Source organism: Haliotis rubra, unplaced genomic scaffold (assembly GCF_003918875.1).
Source record: "Haliotis rubra isolate DU_JTF1 unplaced genomic scaffold, ASM391887v1 Scf193, whole genome shotgun sequence".
NCBI lineage: Eukaryota > Metazoa > Mollusca > Gastropoda > Lepetellida > Haliotidae > Haliotis > Haliotis rubra.
The window spans coordinates 636,575-643,779 of NW_025765925.1; positions in this window are offsets into that span (position 1 = coordinate 636,575).

The following is a 7,205-nucleotide window of genomic DNA, read 5'->3' on the forward strand; positions in this document are numbered from 1 at the left end:
ATGTATCGGCCATGCTACCGGAGAGAGAAAATCGTCAGTTCCGAGCGAGGCAGTAAAACGTAAAAGGTAGACTAATGCTTAATCTCTGAATATATATAATGTTGATAGTAACAAACAAGCCCATTTAAATTGAAAAGGAGCCCCAGGGAGACCAGAGCCTGAACCTGAGGAAATCTAGACTTGCTTTATTTAGGGCTTTAGCACTGCAGAGAGGGCTTGGCAGTAGGGACAATAATGTGGTTCAGGGACTGTGAGACAGACAACGTAAAAGGACGCGTCATTCGCACTACTCTGAGGATCAGGTATCGTTTATTAAACACATCCTCTATAACCAAGGGTGTTATATCTCCATTCCATTGTGATGTTTACGCTGATGCTATTCTCCACGGTTGTTTTGTTTATCGTGTATCGGTGATTATTACCCGGCTCATATTACTTTAATATTGCCGAATGCGGTATTACCCGCAAACAAACAAACACATGCAGTCAAAACGATGCAATGTGAGTATGTGAGTTCAGGGTATTTAGCAAAACGTAAAGGGCATAAAACATACTATATAATAGATCATGTGTTTTCGGAAAATAGCGAGAGTTTTTTTTACCGCGCCTAGGGGCTTTTAACATCAATACCCTGGCATTGTATGAATACTTGATGGATAAGGCGGTGGGGTAGCCTAGTGGTTAGAGCGTCCGCTCGTCACGCTGAAGACCCGGGTTCGATTCCCCACATGGGAACAATGTGTGAAGCCCATTTCTGGTGGCCCCCGCCGTGATATTGCTGGAATATTGCTAAAAGCGGTGTAAACCATACTCACTCACCCACTCATTTTGGGGCGGTTCGAATCCAAGATATTCCCTGATCAGGATTGTCGGTTTGGCCGCACCTTGATGGTGCACAAGGGTTCAGTCGCAGCGGCAGACATGTTCAGTTTCTAGCTCTCACGCCTCAATACAACTAAGATAATACATTCAAACTGCGTTATACCCACCTCAAGCACTTATTGAAGAACAGCTTACTCACTCACTCGCTTCGTGGATACAACGTAAGTTATTCCTATTATCTTTGAATGCAGCAACAGACTATACCGTTACTGGTGAATAGCAAATTCCAATTCAAAAGATATTTTTGAGCTTGGTGGAGAGTTAGACTAAGGCTTAGTCTCTGAATATATATAATTTTGATGGTAACAAACAAGCCCATTTATATTGAAAAGGAGCCCTAGGGAGACCAGAGATTCAGAACTTGACGAAATCTAGACTTGCTTTATTTAGGGTTTTAGCACTGCAGAGAGGGCTTGGCAGTAGGGAAAATAATGCGGTTCAGGGACTGTGAGACAGACTATCTCCTAAGATAACTTCCCGAGTTCTCACATTGTATTGTTCAGTGCTGAACATTTTAATAATGCGAAGAATGTGTCCCTGTACTGTTCCTAGGCGACCTTGAGGGATTGATTCTGGCCGGACACGGGATAACATTAGTACGAAGCCCCGCCATAACATAACTAGATGACCAAAGTGCAAGATCTGTGTGGAACACCAACAAAATTATTTATCAATTTGAACTTACCTCCAAATTCAAAAGTTTCCATTTGTATAATATGCGAAGAGGATATAGATAACCACCTTTTTTTAAACAAACTGTTCAATGGAAGTGAAAAGGCCAGCGTCTGTCTTACGCTTGAAGATGTTCTGGGTATTTCTAGATACTAGATCGTCCTCACTAGATTTCACCTTGCATGCCTCAATCACATCACGAAGGTAAACCGATTTAATTCCGAGATGCTGTGCCTTTTGAATTTGCTTCTTCGCGAGAAGGCGACTAACGGGGTCCGGTGGTCAGGCTTGCCGATTTGGTTGACACATGTCATCGTATCCCAATTGCGTAGATGCTCATGCTGTTGACCAATGGATTGTCTGGTCCAGACTCGACTTATTTACAGACCGCCGCCATAAATGGAATATTACTGAATGCGGTGTAAACCCAAACTCACTCACTCACTCTTCATGAATGCTAGGTCCCTGCCATATGTTTTACTGTTGAGCAATTAGATAAAAAGAGATACTCAAAACACACCAGAGTTGCACACAATAATCTTATATCAGGAATAAGAAAAATAACCCTTGTTTTAATTACAATTAAATCCTTAACCGCATTTACAATTGGGCTGCTATGTGTGGACCCAAGTCAGACAATGAAACAATACTTTTTACAACATAACATTCAGGAGGAACCTTTTCCCAAGCTTTTGCTTGATTTTTGGATCTTCAAGACCAGAAACTGTGCACAAGGCCTCCACTATAGCTTCATGTCACCCAGTGTGCTTGTTAATTAAGAGTTGACAGATGAAAATGTGAGGCAAGATTCCAGACCACTGGTGAGGATGTTGGTCCAGCCAGCCATGGTAGTTAGATATGTTTACTTTGTAATCCGACCCCCAAAGTGAGTTAGTTTTCTTGCAGATATTAACAGACCCTGAACCTGAGGAAATCTAGACTTGCTTTATTTAGGGCTTTAGCACTGCTGAGAGGGCTTGGCAGTAGGGAAATTAATGTGGTTCAGGGACTATGAGACAGACTAGGTGGAGAGTGTATGGTGCCACCTTACGAGGATCAGAATCAAACCTATTCAAATATTTTGTTTTAACTATAATATCCTTTGAGTTCAATATAAACTACCGGACAAAAGAAAGTAATCACACTTAAGTAACTGTATCAAACACCCAAAGAGGTTTGAACCCAAGCAGAAACATTCGCCAAAACGCAACATGGCCCCGATAACAACGCAGCTGTCCGAAAACTTCGTACGAATCGTGCATTTTTAAAAAGGTGAAACATTGGGAACGTGGGACATTAGTCCAAATGCATGTGCTTGGTTGGCATAAATACCGATGTTGGACAGAGCAAGCATGCAGTAACCAAAACAACAACCACGACTATGATAGGCTCAACGAGACAGGGCGATCGGTATGGCCAATGTGGGGGCATCACAAAGACAGCTGGCACGAACCTTCAACTGCAGCCAGGCCACCAACAAATTGATAATCCGCTACCAGCAAACAGGCCAGACCCAAGACCGCCCAAGATCGCCCAAGATCAGGCAGACCAAGAGTCACGACATGGGCCGAAGACCGCTACATCAGGCAGATCCATCTCTAGAACAGATTCGTGACGGCGACAGCACTAGGGCACGCCATCAGCAGACGACTTGGTACGGCTGGTATATAGAGAATACTACACGAGGTCTCATAACATACGAATTATATGAAACTCGTGACCTTCCTATGTCACTGCCTTGGTAACCGACGTCAGGATGCATGTCAGTTGTCATCGCCTCGTACAACCTCCTACAGTAAACTACTCCGTAGCACCCCGTTTCTTGGTTTCCAGTTGCTTCATTCGGCTAACATCACTAGTGGAAACATTTTGTTTATGTTTTTCGACGGATATAATGTCTCAGTTCGACTCACAATTAAACAGCGACATGGCAACGTTCGCAATGTTTACATTCCCACAATGCATTTAAGTTGTAGAATGAATGAATTCACGTGTTCGTTATGAATGAAAAATTAGTTACGTCAGAATGTGACCTAATTGAGAGGTCATCGGTTATCCAATCAAATCGTTAGAATCTCAGGTCAAGTCGTTACGACACAGGTCAGCGCGATACGACACTCGTGTGACGTACGAGATTAGTATGCAACTACCAATACGTTGACCTCGTGGGTAATAAACGAGCCTACCGCACCGTCAACGCAGACTGCAATGCATGGGCACGAACTGTACGTCTGTGGCAGCGACGTGACTAGGAGAAATTTCGAGTACTCCTTACAGATGAAAGTCGGTTCAGTCTGTTCAGAAACGATGGCAGGGTTTTTTTCGCGTAGAAGAGAGCGACTGATGCCAAACTGCATTCAAGCAGTTCATCCTTTCGATGGAGGAGGGGTCATTCATTGGGCGGCATTTCTGGCCACAGAACAACAAGGTTCACGGGGTACTGTTAACGGGGTATACTATATAAAAGGAAAGGGATGTAACGAGGTCAACACACCGAGTTCGTTTCAGGGCGAATTCAACAATGCTCACTGTATCTGTCCCATTTAAAGTATGCACATATTTCAAGCCAATAGAATTACCTATAAAATAAGACATACAGCACGAAAATTGAAGCAGTACTTTGGGAGCTATGGTCTTCGGAAGCTCGAAAAATCGTGATTTCTCGATTCCGAGCCAAAATCCCTGCTCACAATTTGTAGCGGTAACTCACCAATTTTATTTCACAGTATACACAAACGACATGCAAACAGAATTGTGTCGTGCTCGTCGCCATTGACGACCTTGGCCTTAACCTGCCCCGCACTAAAAAGAGCAAGGGAGCTCATTGGCTATAAATAAAATATACTAGGCACATAAAGAAACTGTGCATACAAAAATTTAAAACCTAAATTTATCAAACCTGTGTAGACACATAAGGATTTAAACTCAGAGATTAGTGACAGGTATCCAACATGCATGCACGTGCCACGTTCCGTGACGTCAGTGGGTTCGTCCTTGAGACGTGTAATACGTTGTTGCACGTGCATTCCGGGAAAGAGAAACAGAGCAAATGAATGCCACACAATACTGTCACTTTGGAAAGCTCAACCCCTGCCCTTGCGATCGTTCAAAAAATTAAACGGCTATTGAAACGCATAGCATGCCAAGGCTCACGTCTGCACAACGTCATGAGGCCATTGGGATGGTCCGTGGGGGAATGTCTCAACGACAAGTGGCTGCACATTTCCACTGCCACCGGAACACCATTTCTGCACTGGTGAGACGCTACCAGAACACAAATGACGTCATCGATCGGCCACGTTTTGGACGTCCACGTGTAACAACGCAAAGACAGGACAAATGGATAAGGGTGACCCATCTTCGCCACAGGTTTCAGACTGCAGTGATGACTGCCCGAACCATCCCAACACTTCGCCGTATCCACCCCAACACAGTTCGACAACGTTTACGTCATCACGGGATCAGACCACGATGTCCCGCCATACGGCCTATCCTGACACAACGTCATCGACAAGCTCGCCGAATGTGGTGCCGAAATCATGTCCGCAGACCCTTGTTTTGGTGGAGAAATGTTTTTGCAGATGAGTCCAGGTTTAACATTTACCATAGTGATGGACGTCAACGTGCCTATAGACGCGTGGGGGAACGTTATGCACAGGCCTGTGTCTTGGAGAGGAATCGCTTTGGTGGTGGTTCCGTGATGATTTGGGGTGGAATAACGGCACGCCAAAGAACTCCTTTGGTGATTGTTCAGGGCAACTTGAAAGGTCGCATGCATATGGGACTCGATAACAGGAGACGTTCCACAAAGTGATCTTAGCTTAAAATCGCAGGTCCCATTTTATAAAATAGGCTTACGGCAGTCGTAGCGCTGAGATCGCTTTGTGAAATTGGACCCAAGGATCAAGTTCCAGAAAGCGACCTTACTTACTTACTTACTTACTGACTTACTAAATCCTCTTCCTGCTCTTAGCACATAAGGCCGTTACTTTCTCTGGTGCCTTGGGCCAGCTTTCCTGTTTGTTACAAGGTCCTCACATTCCAGCAGTCAAATCTATGGATCGTTTTCGGATGAAGGAGGTCTGTTCTCTGGGTGCCAGCTCCTTGGGTGGTTTGGCTGCCATCCGTCATAAACCCAGTTGCCTGCACTTTCCTCCTTCTTCCAGCATCTTGTTCTCTAGTAACGGTTTCTGTAGCAATCTGTTTTACAGTAGAGGATTGCTAGTCCTCTGCCCAACCAAATGAGTGCATTTGGGACATTTGGGACTGTTTTAGTCTGCTTTCTCCTCCAAGACCTACCTGACTTGGTTGTACGTTCCAGGGGTATTGACCCAGTGAACAGTGTTAAAGTGTGCGAGTTTTCGCTATGAACGCTTTAAACGACCAGGGACTCGTTTCACAAGGCGATCGCTAGGACTGCCGAAGACCAGTGTTAAAGGTTTCGCTATGGACGCTTTAAACGAACAGGGAGTCCTTTCACAAGGCGATCGCTATGACTGCCGAAGACCCGTGTTAAAGTTTTCGCTAAGAACGCCTAGAACGACCAGTGCTGTAACCCATGTTAGAGTCGGCTTATCGGAATACGGCCCTTATTGACTCCGACCAATGCCTATATTATCACCCTTTGGTTTGTCTAGCCTTAGGTTTGATCCTGCCTGGGGGATATAGCTGAACACGCAATAAAACAGCATTTATTCAGTCTCTGTAACGTGGTTACATGTGTAATGGCTGAATCACACCTATCCTATATAAATATCCTATAATAGTAACAATAATAACCCTAACTACGAGCGATGTTAATCGTTGTCATGCATTATGTACAATATATTCCATACCTAGAGGTTGCATTTGAACCCAGTATACAACCAGCGAGCATATATCTATACAGGCATCACAGTGTCCTGGGTCCCGTTCCTCAAAGCGATCGTAGCGCTACGACAGTCGTAACTCCCATACTTTAACATAGACTTACGACTGTCGTAGCGCTACGATCGCTTTGAGGAACGGGGCCCAGGTATTCGTTATGGAGACAAATGGACACAACTGACTGCGGCGCTGTTCTGAAGTAACGTTTGTAAGGTAAGTGTTCCATAGAGGAAGAGAGCCAGGTTGATGATCAAGTATCAGGAAGACCTTCAACTGTCACCATGTAGGAAAATGTTCAGGAAATGAGTATGGTTGGGGATAATAATCGACTCACCACACGTCACGTGCCCAACACTGTAGGCATCTTTTATGGGAGAGAGAACATTCTGGGAAATGAACCGTTCATGGTAAAGTTTGCAACAGGCTGGGTCCAAGGCTTCTGACTCTCCAGGAAATCTCAGGTTCACCATCTCGAGGGAGTTTAGGTCGTTCTGATGCAGACCTTCTGATTTTGTTGAGTGATTTGTAAGATCCACGAGTGTTGATACAAGAGAGCCATTATCAGCATTAAAAGTTTATAACCTGGATGAGTCTATTGTTGACAAGCAAGATGACTCAAGTCAAAGCAGCCGAAACATCTACCAGCTCCTGCAAGTGGAAGAACGCTAAGTCCATCCGCTGACAAGGCGATGACTTGTCCTACCGTATAGGCCTCTCTCTCGTAACGCGTGGCTAGTATTACCTTAATCTTGTCGGGGAACTACGTGAGAATACAAAGGTTTAAG